Raw genomic sequence first — 19,887 nt, forward strand, 5'->3', positions numbered from 1 at the left:
CGCCGATTTTCGTTGTTTTCTGGCTTGAATTCGCACAGAAGAGCACGAAATCTACAAAATCATGACTTTTTACCAAGATTCAACGGCTGAATTGCAAGAAAACAGCAGAATTCTGCACGAAATCATCAAAATTCTTAGAGAAAACCGCATATTTCGATGCAAAATGACGATTTCTCGCTGATTTTCGTTGTTTTCTATCTTGTATTCGCAACGAAGAGCACGGAATCTACAAAATCATGATTTTTACCAAGATTCAACGGCTGAATTGCAAAAAAACAGCAGAATTCTGCACGAAATCGTCAAAATTCTTAGAGAAAACTGCATATTTCGATGCAAAACAACGATTTCTCGCCGATTTTCGTTGTTTTCCATCTTGAATTCGCCAAGAAGAGCACGAAATCTACAAAATCATGACTTTTTACCTAGATTCAACGGCTGAGTTGCAAGAAAACAGCAGAATTCTGCACGAAATCATCAAAATTCTTACAGAAAACCGCATATTTCGATGCAAAACGACGATTTCTCGCCGATTTTCGTTGTTTTCTGGCATGAATTCGCAAAGAAGAGCACGAAATCTACAAAATCATGACTTTTTACCAAGATTCAACGGCTGAATTGCAAGAAAATAGCAGAATTCTGTACGAAATCATCAAAATTCTTAGAGAAAACCGCATATTTCGATGCAAAACGACGATTTCTCGCTGATTTTCGTTGTTTTCTATCTTGAATTCACAAAGAAGAGCACGAAATCTACAAAATCATGACTTTTTACCAAGATTCAACGGCTGAATTGCAAGAAAACAGCAGAATTCTGCACGAAATCATCAAAATTCTTACAGAAAACCGCATATTTCGATGCAAAACGACGATTTCTCGCCGATTTTCGTTGTTTTCTGGCATGAATTCGCAAAGAAGAGCACGAAATCTACAAAATCATGACTTTTTACCAAGATTCAACGGCTGAATTGCAAGAAAACAGCAGAATTCTGCACGAAATCATCAAAATTCTTAGAGAAAACCGCATATTTCGATGCAAAACGACGATTTCTCGCTGATTTTCGTTGTTTTCTATCTTGAATTTGCAAAGAAGAGCACGAAATCTACAAAATCATGACTTTTTACCAAGATTCAACGGCTGAATTGCAAGAAAACAGCAGAATTCTGCACGAAATCCTCAAAATTCATAGAGAAAACCGCATATTTCGATGCAAAACGACGATTTCTCGCCGATTTTCGTTGTTTTCTGGCTTGAATTCGCAAAGAAGAGCACGAAATCTACAAAATCATCACTTTTTACCAAGATTCAACGGCTGAATTGCAAGAAAACAGCAGAATTCTGCACGAAATCATCAAAATTCTTAGAGAAAACCGCATATTTCGATGCAAAACGATGATTTCTCGCCGATTTTCGTGGTTTTCTGGCTTGAATTCGCAAAGAAGAGCACGAAATCTACAAAATCATGACTTTTTACCAAGATTCAACGGCTGAATTGCAAGAAGCAGAATTCTGCACGAAATCATCAAAATTCTTACAGAAAACCGCATATTTCGATGCAAAACGACGATTTCTCGCCGATTTTCGTTGTTTTCTGGCTTGAATTCGCACAGAAGAGCACGAAATCTACAAAATCATGACTTTTTACCAAGATTCAACGGCTGAATTGCAAGAAAACAGCAGAATTCTGCACGAAATCATCAAAATTCTTAGAGAAAACCGCATATTTCGATGCAAAACGACGATTTCTCGCTGAGATTCGTTGTTTTCTATCTTGAATTTGCAAAGAAGAGCACGAAATCTACAAAATCATGACTTTTTACCAAGATTCAACGGCTGAATTGCAAGAAAACAGCAGAATTCTGCACGAAATCATCAAAATTCTTAGAGAAAACTGCATATTTCGATGCAAAACAACGATTTCTCGCCGATTTTCGTTGTTTTCTATCTTGAATTCACCAAGAAGAGCACGAAATCAACAAAATCATGACTTTTTACCAAGATTCAACGGCTGAATTGCAAGAAAACAGCAGAATTCTGCACGAAATCGTCAAAATTCTTAGAGAAAACCGCATATTTCGATGCAAAACGATGATTTCTCGCCGATTTTCGTTGTTTTCTGGCTTGAATTCGCAAAGAAGTGCACGAAATTTACAAAATCTTCACTTTTTACCAAGATTCAACGGCTGAATTGCAAGAAAACAGCAGAATTCTGCACGAAATCTTCAAAATTCTTAGAGAAAACCGCATATTTCGATGCAAAACGACGATTTCTCGCCGATTTTCGTTGTTTTCTGGCTTGAATTCGCAAAGAAGAGCACGAAATCTACAAAATCATCACTTTTTACCAAGATTCAACGGCTGAATTGCAAGAAAACAGCAGAATTCTGCACGAAATCATCAAAATTCTTAGAGAAAACCGCATATTTCGATGCAAAATGACGATTTCTCGCTGATTTTCGTTGTTTTCTATCTTGAATTCGCAAAGAAGAGCACGGAATCTACAAAATCATGATTTTTACCAAGATTCAACGGCTGAATTGCAAAAAAACAGCAGAATTCTGCACGAAATCGTCAAAATTCTTAGAGAAAACTGCATATTTCGATGCAAAACAACGATTTCTCGCCGATTTTCGTTGTTTTCCATCTTGAATTCGCCAAGAAGAGCACGAAATCTACAAAATCATGACTTTTTACCTAGATTCAACGGCTGAGTTGCAAGAAAACAGCAGAATTCTGCACGAAATCATCAAAATTCTTACAGAAAACCGCATATTTCGATGCAAAACGACGATTTCTCGCCGATTTTCGTTGTTTTCTGGCATGAATTCGCAAAGAAGAGCACGAAATCTACAAAATCATGACTTTTTACCAAGATTCAACGGCTGAATTGCAAGAAAACAGCAGAATTCTGTACGAAATCATCAAAATTCTTAGAGAAAACCGCATATTTCGATGCAAAACGACGATTTCTCGCTGATTTTCGTTGTTTTCTATCTTGAATTGACAAAGAAGAGCACGAAATCTACAAAATCATGACTTTTTACCAAGATTCAACGGCTGAATTGCAAGAAAACAGCAGAATTCTGCACGAAATCATCAAAATTCTTACAGAAAACCGCATATTTCGATGCAAAACGACGATTTCTCGCCGATTTTCGTTGTTTTCTGGCATGAATTCGCAAAGAAGAGCACGAAATCTACAAAATCATGACTTTTTACCAAGATTCAACGGCTGAATTGCAAGAAAACAGCAGAATTCTGCACGAAATCATCAAAATTCTTAGAGAAAACCGCATATTTCGATGCAAAACGACGATTTCTCGCTGATTTTCGTTGTTTTCTATCTTGAATTTGCAAAGAAGAGCACGAAATCTACAAAATCATGACTTTTTACCCAGATTCAACGGCTGAATTGCAAGAAAACAGCAGAATTCTGCACGAAATCGTCAAAATTCTTAGAGAAAACCGCATATTTCGATGCAAAACGACGATTTTTCGCCGATTTTCGTTGTTTTCTGGCTTGAATTCGCAAAGAAGAGCACGAAATCTACAAAATCATCACTTTTTACCAAGATTCAACGGCTGAATTGCAAGAAAACAGCAGAATTCTGCACGAAATCATCAAAATTCTTAGAGAAAACCGCATATTTCGATGCAAAACGATGATTTCTCGCCGATTTTCGTGGTTTTCTGGCTTGAATTCGCAAAGAAGAGCACGAAATCTACAAAATCATGACTTTTTACCAAGATTCAACGGCTGAATTGCAAGAAGCAGAATTCTGCACGAAATCATCAAAATTCTTACAGAAAACCGCATATTTCGATGCAAAACGACGATTTCTCGCCGATTTTCGTTGTTTTCTGGCTTGAATTCGCACAGAAGAGCACGAAATCTACAAAATCATGACTTTTTACCAAGATTCAACGGCTGAATTGCAAGAAAACAGCAGAATTCTGCACGAAATCATCAAAATTCTTAGAGAAAACCGCATATTTCGATGCAAAACGACGATTTCTCGCTGATTTTCGTTGTTTTCTATCTTGAATTTGCAAAGAAGAGCACGAAATCTACAAAATCATGACTTTTTACCAAGATTCAACGGCTGAATTGCAAGAAAACAGCAGAATTCTGCACGAAATCCTCAAAATTCATAGAGAAAACCGCATATTTCGATGCAAAACGACGATTTCTCGCCGATTTTCGTTGTTTTCTGGCTTGAATTCGCAAAGAAGAGCACGAAATCTACAAAATCATCACTTTTTACCAAGATTCAACGGCTGAATTGCAAGAAAACAGCAGAATTCTGCACGAAATCATCAAAATTCTTAGAGAAAACCGCATATTTCGATGCAAAACGATGATTTCTCGCCGATTTTCGTGGTTTTCTGGCTTGAATTCGCAAAGAAGAACACGAAATCTACAAAATCATGACTTTTTACCAAGATTCAACGGCTGAATTGCAAGAAGCAGAATTCTGCACGAAATCATCAAAATTCTTACAGAAAACCGCATATTTCGATGCAAAACGACGATTTCTCGCCGATTTTCGTTGTTTTCTGGCTTGAATTCGCACAGAAGAGCTCGAAATCTACAAAATCATGACTTTTTACCAAGATTCAACGGCTGAATTGCAAGAAAACAGCAGAATTCTGCACGAAATCATCAAAATTCTTAGAGAAAACCGCATATTTCGATGCAAAACGACGATTTCTCGCTGAGATTCGTTGTTTTCTATCTTGAATTTGCAAAGAAGAGCACGAAATCTACAAAATCATGACTTTTTACCAAGATTCAACGGCTGAATTGCAAGAAAACAGCAGAATTCTGCACGAAATCATCAAAATTCTTAGAGAAAACTGCATATTTCGATGCAAAACAACGATTTCTCGCCGATTTTCGTTGTTTTCTATCTTGAATTCACCAAGAAGAGCACGAAATCAACAAAATCATGACTTTTTACCAAGATTCAACGGCTGAATTGCAAGAAAACAGCAGAATTCTGCACGAAATCGTCAAAATTCTTAGAGAAAACCGCATATTTCGATGCAAAACGATGATTTCTCGCCGATTTTCGTTGTTTTCTGGCTTGAATTCGCAAAGAAGTGCACGAAATTTACAAAATCTTCACTTTTTACCAAGATTCAACGGCTGAATTGCAAGAAAACAGCAGAATTCTGCACGAAATCTTCAAAATTCTTAGAGAAAACCGCATATTTCGATGCAAAACGACGATTTCTCGCCGATTTTCGTTGTTTTCTGGCTTGAATTCGCAAAGAAGAGCACGAAATCTACAAAATCATCACTTTTTACCAAGATTCAACGGCTGAATTGCAAGAAAACAGCAGAATTCTGCACGAAATCATCAAAATTCTTAGAGAAAACCGCATATTTCGATGCAAAATGACGATTTCTCGCTGATTTTCGTTGTTTTCTATCTTGAATTCGCAAAGAAGAGCACGGAATCTACAAAATCATGATTTTTACCAAGATTCAACGGCTGAATTGCAAAAAAACAGCAGAATTCTGCACGAAATCGTCAAAATTCTTAGAGAAAACTGCATATTTCGATGCAAAACAACGATTTCTCGCCGATTTTCGTTGTTTTCCATCTTGAATTCGCCAAGAAGAGCACGAAATCTACAAAATCATGACTTTTTACCTAGATTCAACGGCTGAGTTGCAAGAAAACAGCAGAATTCTGCACGAAATCATCAAAATTCTTACAGAAAACCGCATATTTCGATGCAAAACGACGATTTCTCGCCGATTTTCGTTGTTTTCTGGCATGAATTCGCAAAGAAGAGCACGAAATCTACAAAATCATGACTTTTTACCAAGATTCAACGGCTGAATTGCAAGAAAACAGCAGAATTCTGTACGAAATCATCAAAATTCTTAGAGAAAACCGCATATTTCGATGCAAAACGACGATTTCTCGCTGATTTTCGTTGTTTTCTATCTTGAATTGACAAAGAAGAGCACGAAATCTACAAAATCATGACTTTTTACCAAGATTCAACGGCTGAATTGCAAGAAAACAGCAGAATTCTGCACGAAATCATCAAAATTCTTACAGAAAACCGCATATTTCGATGCAAAACGACGATTTCTCGCCGATTTTCGTTGTTTTCTGGCATGAATTCGCAAAGAAGAGCTCGAAATCTACAAAATCATGACTTTTTACCAAGATTCAACGGCTGAATTGCAAGAAAACAGCAGAATTCTGCACGAAATCATCAAAATTCTTAGAGAAAACCGCATATTTCGATGCAAAACGACGATTTCTCGCTGATTTTCGTTGTTTTCTATCTTGAATTTGCAAAGAAGAGCACGAAATCTACAAAATCATGACTTTTTACCCAGATTCAACGGCTGAATTGCAAGAAAACAGCAGAATTCTGCACGAAATCGTCAAAATTCTTAGAGAAAACCGCATATTTCGATGCAAAACGACGATTTTTCGCCGATTTTCGTTGTTTTCTGGCTTGAATTCGCAAAGAAGAGCACGAAATCTACAAAATCATCACTTTTTACCAAGATTCAACGGCTGAATTGCAAGAAAACAGCAGAATTCTGCACGAAATCATCAAAATTCTTAGAGAAAACCGCATATTTCGATGCAAAACGATGATTTCTCGCCGATTTTCGTGGTTTTCTGGCTTGAATTCGCAAAGAAGAGCACGAAATCTACAAAATCATGACTTTTTACCAAGATTCAACGGCTGAATTGCAAGAAGCAGAATTCTGCACGAAATCATCAAAATTCTTACAGAAAACCGCATATTTCGATGCAAAACGACGATTTCTCGCCGATTTTCGTTGTTTTCTGGCATGAATTCGCAAAGAAGAGCACGAAATCTACAAAATCATGACTTTTTACCAAGATTCAACGGCTGAATTGCAAGAAAACAGCAGAATTCTGCACGAAATCATCAAAATTCTTAGAGAAAACCGCATATTTCGATGCAAAACGACGATTTCTCGCTGATTTTCGTTGTTTTCTATCTTGAATTTGCAAAGAAGAGCACGAAATCTACAAAATCATGACTTTTTACCAAGATTCAACGGCTGAATTGCAAGAAAACAGCAGAATTCTGCACGAAATCATCAAAATTCTTAGAGAAAACTGCATATTTCGATGCAAAACAACGATTTCTCGCCGATTTTCGTTGTTTTCTATCTTGAATTCACCAAGAAGAGCACGAAATCAACAAAATCATGACTTTTTACTAAGATTCAACGGCTGAATTGCAAGAAAACAGCAGAATTCTGCACGAAATCGTCAAAATTCTTAGAGAAAACCGCATATTTCGATGCAAAACGATGATTTCTCGCCGATTTTCGTTGTTTTCTGGCTTGAATTCGCAAAGAAGTGCACGAAATTTACAAAATCTTCACTTTTTACCAAGATTCAACGGCTGAATTGCAAGAAAACAGCAGAATTCTGCACGAAATCTTCAAAATTCTTAGAGAAAACCGCATATTTCGATGCAAAACGACGATTTCTCGCCGATTTTCGTTGTTTTCTGGCTTGAATTCGCAAAGAAGAGCACGAAATCTACAAAATCATCACTTTTTACCAAGATTCAACGGCTGAATTGCAAGAAAACAGCAGAATTCTGCACGAAATCATCAAAATTCTTAGAGAAAACCGCATATTTCGATGCAAAATGACGATTTCTCGCTGATTTTCGTTGTTTTCTATCTTGAATTCGCAAAGAAGAGCACGGAATCTACAAAATCATGATTTTTACCAAGATTCAACGGCTGAATTGCAAAAAAACAGCAGAATTCTGCACGAAATCGTCAAAATTCTTAGAGAAAACTGCATATTTCGATGCAAAACAACGATTTCTCGCCGATTTTCGTTGTTTTCCATCTTGAATTCGCCAAGAAGAGCACGAAATCTACAAAATCATGACTTTTTACCTAGATTCAACGGCTGAGTTGCAAGAAAACAGCAGAATTCTGCACGAAATCATCAAAATTCTTACAGAAAACCGCATATTTCGATGCAAAACGACGATTTCTCGCCGATTTTCGTTGTTTTCTGGCATGAATTCGCAAAGAAGAGCACGAAATCTACAAAATCATGACTTTTTACCAAGATTCAACGGCTGAATTGCAAGAAAACAGCAGAATTCTGTACGAAATCATCAAAATTCTTAGAGAAAACCGCATATTTCGATGCAAAACGACGATTTCTCGCTGATTTTCGTTGTTTTCTATCTTGAATTGACAAAGAAGAGCACGAAATCTACAAAATCATGACTTTTTACCAAGATTCAACGGCTGAATTGCAAGAAAACAGCAGAATTCTGCACGAAATCATCAAAATTCTTACAGAAAACCGCATATTTCGATGCAAAACGACGATTTCTCGCCGATTTTCGTTGTTTTCTGGCATGAATTCGCAAAGAAGAGCACGAAATCTACAAAATCATGACTTTTTACCAAGATTCAACGGCTGAATTGCAAGAAAACAGCAGAATTCTGCACGAAATCATCAAAATTCTTAGAGAAAACCGCATATTTCGATGCAAAACGACGATTTCTCGCTGATTTTCGTTGTTTTCTATCTTGAATTTGCAAAGAAGAGCACGAAATCTACAAAATCATGACTTTTTACCCAGATTCAACGGCTGAATTGCAAGAAAACAGCAGAATTCTGCACGAAATCGTCAAAATTCTTAGAGAAAACCGCATATTTCGATGCAAAACGACGATTTTTCGCCGATTTTCGTTGTTTTCTGGCTTGAATTCGCAAAGAAGAGCACGAAATCTACAAAATCATCACTTTTTACCAAGATTCAACGGCTGAATTGCAAGAAAACAGCAGAATTCTGCACGAAATCATCAAAATTCTTAGAGAAAACCGCATATTTCGATGCAAAACGATGATTTCTCGCCGATTTTCGTGGTTTTCTGGCTTGAATTCGCAAAGAAGAGCACGAAATCTACAAAATCATGACTTTTTACCAAGATTCAACGGCTGAATTGCAAGAAGCAGAATTCTGCACGAAATCATCAAAATTCTTACAGAAAACCGCATATTTCGATGCAAAACGACGATTTCTCGCCGATTTTCGTTGTTTTCTGGCTTGAATTCGCACAGAAGAGCACGAAATCTACAAAATCATGACTTTTTACCAAGATTCAACGGCTGAATTGCAAGAAAACAGCAGAATTCTGCACGAAATCATCAAAATTCTTAGAGAAAACCGCATATTTCGATGCAAAACGACGATTTCTCGCTGAGATTCGTTGTTTTCTATCTTGAATTTGCAAAGAAGAGCACGAAATCTACAAAATCATGACTTTTTACCAAGATTCAACGGCTGAATTGCAAGAAAACAGCAGAATTCTGCACGAAATCATCAAAATTCTTAGAGAAAACTGCATATTTCGATGCAAAACAACGGTTTCTCGCCGATTTTCGTTGTTTTCTATCTTGAATTTACCAAGAAGAGCACGAAATCAACATAATCATGACTTTTTACCAAGATTCAACGGCTGAATTGCAAGAAAACAGCAGAATTCTGCACGAAATCATCAAAATTCTTACAGAAAACCGCATATTTCGATGCAAAACGACGATTTCTCGCCGATTTTCGTTGTTTTCTGGCATGAATTCGCAAAGAAGAGCACGAAATCTACAAAATCATGACTTTTTACCAAGATTCAACGGCTGAATTGCAAGAAAACAGCAGAATTCTGCACGAAATCATCAAAATTCTTAGAGAAAACCGCATATTTCGATGCAAAACGACGATTTCTCGCTGATTTTCGTTGTTTTCTATCTTGAATTTGCAAAGAAGAGCACGAAATCTACAAAATCATGACTTTTTACCAAGATTCAACGGCTGAATTGCAAGAAAACAGCAGAATTCTGCACGAAATCCTCAAAATTCTTAGAGAAAACCGCATATTTCGATGCAAAACGACGATTTCTCGCCGATTTTCGTTGTTTTCTGGCTTGAATTCGCAAAGAAGAGCACGAAATCTACAAAATCATCACTTTTTACCAAGATTCAACGGCTGAATTGCAAGAAAACAGCAGAATTCTGCACGAAATCATCAAAATTCTTAGAGAAAACCGCATATTTCGATGCAAAACGATGATTTCTCGCCGATTTTCGTGGTTTTCTGGCTTGAATTCGCAAAGAAGAGCACGAAATCTACAAAATCATGACTTTTTACCAAGATTCAACGGCTGAATTGCAAGAAGCAGAATTCTGCACGAAATCATCAAAATTCTTACAGAAAACCGCATATTTCGATGCAAAACGACGATTTCTCGCCGATTTTCGTTGTTTTCTGGCTTGAATTCGCACAGAAGAGCACGAAATCTACAAAATCATGACTTTTTACCAAGATTCAACGGCTGAATTGCAAGAAAACAGCAGAATTCTGCACGAAATCATCAAAATTCTTAGAGAAAACCGCATATTTCGATGCAAAACGACGATTTCTCGCTGAGATTCGTTGTTTTCTATCTTGAATTTGCAAAGAAGAGCACGAAATCTACAAAATCATGACTTTTTACCAAGATTCAACGGCTGAATTGCAAGAAAACAGCAGAATTCTGCACGAAATCATCAAAATTCTTAGAGAAAACTGCATATTTCGATGCAAAACAACGATTTCTCGCCGATTTTCGTTGTTTTCTATCTTGAATTCACCAAGAAGAGCCCGAAATCAACAAAATCATGACTTTTTACCAAGATTCAACGGCTGAATTGCAAGAAAACAGCAGAATTCTGCACGAAATCGTCAAAATTCTTAGAGAAAACCGCATATTTCGATGCAAAACGATGATTTCTCGCCGATTTTCGTTGTTTTCTGGCTTGAATTCGCAAAGAAGTGCACGAAATTTACAAAATCTTCACTTTTTACCAAGATTCAACGGCTGAATTGCAAGAAAACAGCAGAATTCTGCACGAAATCTTCAAAATTCTTAGAGAAAACCGCATATTTCGATGCAAAACGACGATTTCTCGCCGATTTTCGTTGTTTTCTGGCTTGAATTCGCAAAGAAGAGCACGAAATCTACAAAATCATCACTTTTTACCAAGATTCAACGGCTGAATTGCAAGAAAACAGCAGAATTCTGCACGAAATCATCAAAATTCTTAGAGAAAACCGCATATTTCGATGCAAAATGACGATTTCTCGCTGATTTTCGTTGTTTTCTATCTTGAATTCGCAAAGAAGAGCACGGAATCTACAAAATCATGATTTTTACCAAGATTCAACGGCTGAATTGCAAAAAAACAGCAGAATTCTGCACGAAATCGTCAAAATTCTTAGAGAAAACTGCATATTTCGATGCAAAACAACGATTTCTCGCCGATTTTCGTTGTTTTCCATCTTGAATTCGCCAAGAAGAGCACGAAATCTACAAAATCATGACTTTTTACCTAGATTCAACGGCTGAGTTGCAAGAAAACAGCAGAATTCTGCACGAAATCATCAAAATTCTTACAGAAAACCGCATATTTCGATGCAAAACGACGATTTCTCGCCGATTTTCGTTGTTTTCTGGCATGAATTCGCAAAGAAGAGCACGAAATCTACAAAATCATGACTTTTTACCAAGATTCAACGGCTGAATTGCAAGAAAACAGCAGAATTCTGTACGAAATCATCAAAATTCTTAGAGAAAACCGCATATTTCGATGCAAAACGACGATTTCTCGCTGATTTTCGTTGTTTTCTATCTTGAATTGACAAAGAAGAGCACGAAATCTACAAAATCATGACTTTTTACCAAGATTCAACGGCTGAATTGCAAGAAAACAGCAGAATTCTGCACGAAATCATCAAAATTCTTACAGAAAACCGCATATTTCGATGCAAAACGACGATTTCTCGCCGATTTTCGTTGTTTTCTGGCATGAATTCGCAAAGAAGAGCACGAAATCTACAAAATCATGACTTTTTACCAAGATTCAACGGCTGAATTGCAAGAAAACAGCAGAATTCTGCACGAAATCATCAAAATTCTTAGAGAAAACCGCATATTTCGATGCAAAACGACGATTTCTCGCTGATTTTCGTTGTTTTCTATCTTGAATTTGCAAAGAAGAGCACGAAATCTACAAAATCATGACTTTTTACCCAGATTCAACGGCTGAATTGCAAGAAAACAGCAGAATTCTGCACGAAATCGTCAAAATTCTTAGAGAAAACCGCATATTTCGATGCAAAACGACGATTTTTCGCCGATTTTCGTTGTTTTCTGGCTTGAATTCGCAAAGAAGAGCACGAAATCTACAAAATCATCACTTTTTACCAAGATTCAACGGCTGAATTGCAAGAAAACAGCAGAATTCTGCACGAAATCACCAAAATTCTTAGAGAAAACCGCATATTTCGATGCAAAACGATGATTTCTCGCCGATTTTCGTGGTTTTCTGGCTTGAATTCGCAAAGAAGAGCACGAAATCTACAAAATCATGACTTTTTACCAAGATTCAACGGCTGAATTGCAAGAGGCAGAATTCTGCACGAAATCATCAAAATTCGTACAGAAAACCGCATATTTCGATGCAAAACGACGATTTCTCGCCGATTTTCGTTGTTTTCTGGCTTGAATTCGCACAGAAGAGCACGAAATCTACAAAATCATGACTTTTTACCAAGATTCAACGGCTGAATTGCAAGAAAACAGCAGAATTCTGCACGAAATCATCAAAATTCTTAGAGAAAACCGCATATTTCGATGCAAAACGACGATTTCTCGCTGAGATTCGTTGTTTTCTATCTTGAATTTGCAAAGAAGAGCACGAAATCTACAAAATCATGACTTTTTACCAAGATTCAACGGCTGAATTGCAGGAAAACAGCAGAATTCTGCACGAAATCATCAAAATTCTTAGAGAAAACTGCATATTTCGATGCAAAACAACGATTTCTCGCCGATTTTCGTTGTTTTCTATCTTGAATTTACCAAGAAGAGCACGAAATCAACATAATCATGACTTTTTACCAAGATTCAACAGCTGAATTGCAAGAAAACAGCAGAATTCTGCACGAAATCGTCAAAATTCTTAGAGAAAACCGCATATTTCGATGCAAAACGATGATTTCTCGCCGATTTTCGTTGTTTTCTGGCTTGAATTCGCAAAGAAGTGCACGAAATCTACAAAATCTTCACTTTTTACCAAGATTCAACGGCTGAATTGCAAGAAAACAGCAATATTCTGCACTAAATCTTCAAAATTCTTAGAGAAAACCGCATATTTCGATGCAAAACGACGATTTCTCGCCGATTTTCGTTGTTTTCTGGCTTGAATTCGCAAAGAAGAGCACGAAATCTACAAAATCATCACTTTTTACCAAGATTCAACGGCTGAATTGCAAGAAAACAGCAGAATTCTGCACGAAATCATCAAAATTCTTAGAGAAAACCGCATATTTCGATGCAAAACGACGATTTCTCGCTGATTTTCGTTGTTTTCTATCTTGAATTGACAAAGAAGAGCCCGAAATCTACAAAATCATGACTTTTTACCAAGATTCAACGGCTGAATTGCAAGAAAACAGCAGAATTCTGCACGAAATCATCAAAATTCTCACAGAAAACCGCATATTTCGATGCAAAACGACGATTTCTCGCCGATTTTCGTTGTTTCTGGCATGAATTCGCAAAGAAGAGCACGAAATCTACAAAATCATGACTTTTTACCAAGATTCAACGGCTGAATTGCAAGAAAACAGCAGAATTCTGCACGAAATCATCAAAATTCTTAGAGAAAACCGCATATTTCGATGCAAAACGACGATTTCTCGCTGATTTTCGTTGTTTTCTATCTTGAATTTGCAAAGAAGAGCACGAAATCTACAAAATCATGACTTTTTACCCAGATTCAACGGCTGAATTGCAAGAAAACAGCAGAATTCTGCACGAAATCGTCAAAATTCTTAGAGAAAACCGCATATTTCGATGCAAAACGACGATTTTTCGCCGATTTTCGTTGTTTTCTGGCTTGAATTCGCAAAGAAGAGCACGAAATCTACAAAATCATCACTTTTTACCAAGATTCAACGGCTGAATTGCAAGAAAACAGCAGAATTCTGCACGAAATCATCAAAATTCTTAGAGAAAACCGCATATTTCGATGCAAAACGATGATTTCTCGCCGATTTTCGTGGTTTTCTGGCTTGAATTCGCAAAGAAGAGCACGAAATCTACAAAATCATGACTTTTTACCAAGATTCAACGGCTGAATTGCAAGAAGCAGAATTCTGCACGAAATCATCAAAATTCTTACAGAAAACCGCATATTTCGATGCAAAACGACGATTTCTCGCCGATTTTCGTTGTTTTCTGGCTTGAATTCGCACAGAAGAGCACGAAATCTACAAAATCATGACTTTTTACCAAGATTCAACGGCTGAATTGCAAGAAAACAGCAGAATTCTGCACGAAATCATCAAAATTCTTAGAGAAAACGGCATATTTCGATGCAAAACGACGATTTCTCGCTGAGATTCGTTGTTTTCTATCTTGAATTTGCAAAGAAGAGCACGAAATCTACAAAATCATGACTTTTTACCAAGATTCAACGGCTGAATTGCAAGAAAACAGCAGAATTCTGCACGAAATCATCAAAATTCTTAGAGAAAACTGCATATTTCGATGCAAAACAACGATTTCTCGCCGATTTTCGTTGTTTTCTATCTTGAATTTACCAAGAAGAGCACGAAATCAACATAATCATGACTTTTTACCAAGATTCAACGGCTGAATTGCAAGAAAACAGCAGAATTCTGCACGAAATCGTCAAAATTCTTAGAGAAAACCGCATATTTCGATGCAAAACGATGATTTCTCGCCGATTTTCGTTGTTTTCTGGCTTGAATTCGCAAAGAAGTGCACGAAATCTACAAAATCTTCACTTTTTACCAAGATTCAACGGCTGAATTGCAAGAAAACAGCAATATTCTGCACTAAATCTTCAAAATTCTTAGAGAAAACCGCATATTTCGATGCAAAACGACGATTTCTCGCCGATTTTCGTTGTTTTCTGGCTTGAATTCGAAAGAAGAGCACGAAATCTACAAAATCATCACTTTTTACCAAGATTCAACGGCTGAATTGCAAGAAAACAGCAGAATTCTGCACGAAATCATCAAAATTCTTAGAGAAAACCGCATATTTCGATGCAAAACGACGATTTCTCGCTGATTTTCGTTGTTTTCTATCTTGAATTCGCAAAGAAGAGCACGAAATCTACAAAATCTTCACTTTTTACCAAGATTCAACGGCTGAATTGCAAGAAAACAGCAGAATTCTGCACGAAATCATCAAAATTCTTAGAGAAAACTGCATATTTCGATGCAAAACAACGATTTCTCGCCGATTTTCGTTGTTTTCTGTCTTGAATTCGCCAAGAAGAGCACGAAATCTACAAAATCATGACTTTTTACCTAGATTCAACGGCTGAATTGCAAGAAAACAGCAGAATTCTGCACGAAATCATTGAAATTCTTACAGAAAACCGCATATTTCGATGCAAAACGACGATTTCTCGCCGATTTTCGTTGTTTTCTGGCTTGAATTCGCAAAGAAGAGCACGAAATCTACAAAATCATGACGTTTTACCAAGATTCAACATCTGAATTGCAAGAAAACAGCAGAATTCTGCACGAAATCCACAAAATTCTTAGAGAAAACCGCATATTTCGATGCAAAACGACGATTTCTCGCCGATTTTCGTGGTTTTCTGGCTTGAATTCGCAAAGAAGAGCACGAAATCTACAAAATCATGACTTTTTACCAAGATTCAACGGCTGAATTGCGAGAAAACAGCAGAATTCTGCACGAAATCATGAAAATTCTTACAGAAAACCGCATTTTTCGATGCAAAACGACGATTTCTCGCCGATTTTCGTTGTTTTCTGGCTTGAATTCGCACAGAAGAGCACGAAATCTACAAAATCATGACTTTTTACCAAGATTCAACGGCTGAATTGCAAGAAAACAGCAGAATTCTGCACGAAATCATCAAAATTCTTACAGAAAACCGCATATTTCGATGCAAAACAACGATTTTTCGCCGATTTTCGTTGTTTTCTGGCTTGAATTCGCAAAGAAGAGCACGAAATCTACAAAATCATCACTTTTTACCAAGATTCTACGGCTGAATTGCAAGAAAACAGCAGAATTCTGCACGAAATCATCAAAATTCTTACAGAAAACCGCATATTTCGATGCAAAACGACGATTTCTCGCCGATTTTCGTTGTTTTCTGGCTTGAATTCGCAAAGAAGAGCACGAAATCTACAAAATCATGACTTTTTACCAAGATTCAACGGCTGAATTGCAAGAAAACAGCAGAATTCTGCACGAAATCATCAAAATTCTTAGAGAAAACTGCATATTTCGATGCAAAATAACGATTTCTCGCCGATTTTCGTTGTTTTCTAAATTGAATTCGCCAAGAAGAGCACGAAATCTACAAAATCATGACTTTTTACCTAGATTCAACGGCTGAATTGCAAGAAAACAGCAGAATTCTGTACGAAATCGTCAAAATTTTTACAGAAAACCGCATATTTCGATGCAAAACAACGATTTCTCGCCGATTTTCGTTGTTTTCTATCTTGAATTCGCCAAGAAGAGCACGAAATCTACAAAATCATGACTTTTTACTTAGATTCAACGGCTGAATTGCAAGAAAACAGCAGAATTCTGCACGAAATCATCAAAATTCTTACAGAAAACCGCATATTTCGATGCAAAACGACGATTTCTCGCCGATTTTCGTTGTTTTCTGGCTTGAATTCGCAAAGAAGAGCACGAAATCTACAAAATCATGACTTTTTACCAAGATTCAACGGCTGAATTGCAAGAAAACAGCAGAATTCTGCACGAAATCATCAAAATTCTTAGAGAAAACTGCATATTTCGATGCAAAACAACGATTTCTGGCCGATTTTCGTTGTTTTCTGTCTTGAGTTCGACAAGAAGAGCACGAGATCTACAAAATCATGACTTTTACCTAGATTCAACGGCTGAATTGCAAGAAAACAGCAGAATTCTGCACGAAATCCACAAAATTCTTAGAGAAAACCGCATATTTCGATGCAAAACGACGATTTCTCGCCGATTTTCGTGGTTTTCTGGCTTGAATTCGCAAAGAAGAGCACGAAATCTACAAAATCATGACTTTTTACCAAGATTCAACGGCTGAATTGCGAGAAAACAGCAGAATTCTGCACGAAATCATGAAAATTCTCACAGAAAACCGCATTTTTCGATGCAAAACGACGATTTCTCGCCGATTTTCGTTGTTTTCTGGCTTGAATTCGCACAGAAGAGCACGAAATCTACAAAATCATGACTTTTTACCAAGATTCAACGGCTGAATTGCAAGAAAACAGCAGAATTCTGCACGAAATCATCAAAATTCTTACAGAAAACCGCATATTTCGATGCAAAACAACGATTTTTCGCCGATTTTCGTTGTTTTCTGGCTTGAATTCGCAAAGAAGAGCACGAAATCTACAAAATCATCACTTTTTACCAAGATTCTACGGCTGAATTGCAAGAAAACAGCAGAATTCTGCACGAAATCATCAAAATTCTTAGAGAAAACTGCATATTTCGATGCAAAACAACGATTTCTCGCCGATTTTCGTTGTTTTCTGTCTTGAATTCGCCAAGAAGAGCACGAAATCTACAAAATCATGACTTTTTACCTAGATTCAACGGCTGAATTGCAAGAAAACAGCAGAATTCTGCACGAAATCATCAAAATTCTTACAGAAAACCGCATATTTCGATGCAAAACGACGATTTCTCGCCGATTTTCGTTGTTTTCTGGCTTGAATTCGCAAAGAAGAGCACGAAATCTACAAAATCATGACTTTTTACCAAGATTCAACATCTGAATTGCAAGAAAACAGCAGAATTCTGCACGAAATCCACAAAATTCTTAGAGAAAACCGCATATTTCGATGCAAAACGACGATTTCTCGCCGATTTTCGTGGTTTTCTGGCTTGAATTCGCAAAGAAGAGCACGAAATCTACAAAATCATGACTTTTTACCAAGATTCAACGGCTGAATTGCGAGAAAACAGCAGAATTCTGCACGAAATCATGAAAATTCTTACAGAAAACCGCATTTTTCGACGCAAAACGACGATTTCTCGCCGATTTTCGTTGTTTTCTGGCTTGAATTCGCATAGAAGAGCACGAAATCTACAAAATCATGACTTTTTACCAAGACTCAACGGCTGAATGCAAGAAAACAGCAGAATTCTGCACGAAATCATCAAAATTCTTAGAGAAAACTGCATATTTCGATGCAAAACAACGATTTCTCGCCGATTTTCGTTGTTTTCTAAATTGAATTCGCCAAGAAGAGCACGAAATCTACAAAATCATGACTTTTTACCTAGATTCAACGGCTGAATTGCAAGAAAACAGCAGAATTCTGTACGAAATCGTCAAAATTTTCACAGAAAACCGCATATTTCGATGCAAAACAACGATTTCTAGCCGATTTTCGTTGTTTTCTATCTTGAATTCGCCAAGAAGAGCACGAAATCTACAAAATCATGACTTTTTACGTAGATTCAACGGCTGAATTGCAAGAAAACAGCAGAATTCTGCACGAAATCCTCAAAATTCTTACAGATAACCGCATATTTCGATGCAAAACGACGATTTCTCGTCGATTTTCGTTGTTTTCTGGCTTGAATTTGCAAAGAAGAGCACGAAATCTACAAAATCATGACTTTTTACCAAGATTCAACGGCTGAATTGCAAGAAAACCGCAGAATTCTGCACGAAATCATCAAAATTCTTAGAGAAAACCGCATATTTCGATGCAAAACGACGACTTCTTGCCGATTTTCGTTGTTTTCTGGCTTGAATTCGCAAAGAAGAGCACGAAATCTACAAAATCATCACTTTTTACCAAGATTCAACGGCTGAATTGCAAGAAAACAGCAGAATTCTGCACGAAATCATCAAAATTCTTAGAGAAAACCGCATATTTCGATGCAAAACGACGATTTCTCGCTGATTTTCGTTGTTTTCTATCTTGAATTCGCAAAGAAGAGCACGGAATCTACAAAATCATAACTTTTTGCCAAGATTCAACGGCTGAATTGCACGAAAACAGCAGAATTCTGCACGAAATCATCAAAATTCTTACAGAAAACCGCATATTTCGATGCAAAACAACGATTTCTCGCCGATTTTCGTTGTTTTCTGGCTTGAATTCGCAAAGAAGAGCACGAAATCTACAAAATCATGACTTTTTACCAAGATTCAACGGCTGAATTGCAAGAAAACAGCAGAATTCTGCACGAAATCATCAAAATTCTTAAAGAAAACCGCATATTTCGATGCAAAATGACGATTTCTCGCCGATTTTCGTTGTTTTCTGGCTTGAATTCGCAAAGAAGAGCACGAAATCTACAAAATCATGACTTTTTACCAAGATTCATCGGCTGAATTGCAAGAAAACAGCAGAATTTTGCACGAAATCATCAAAATTCTTACAGAAAACCGCATATTTCGATGCAAAACGACGATTTCTCACCGATTTTCGTTGTTTTCTGGCATGAATTCGCAAAGAAGAGCACGAAAGCTACAAAATCATGACTTTTTACCAAGATTCAACGGCTGAATTGCAAGAAAACAGAAGAATTCTGCACGAAATCATCAAAATTCTTAGAGAAAACCGCATATTTCGATGCAAAACGATTTCTCGCTGATTTTCGTTGTTTTCTATCTTGAATTCGCAAAGAAGAGCACGAAATCTACAAAATCATGACTTTTTAACAAGATTCAACGGCTGAAGTGCAAGAAAACAGCAGAATTCTGCACGAAATCATCAAAATTCTTACAGAAAACCGCATTTTTCG

Source organism: Gnatocerus cornutus, unplaced genomic scaffold, assembly GCF_029298725.1.
Source record: "Gnatocerus cornutus isolate USDA-ARS CGAHR unplaced genomic scaffold, icGnaCorn1.1 Chromosome12, whole genome shotgun sequence".
Lineage (NCBI taxonomy): Eukaryota > Metazoa > Arthropoda > Insecta > Coleoptera > Tenebrionidae > Gnatocerus > Gnatocerus cornutus.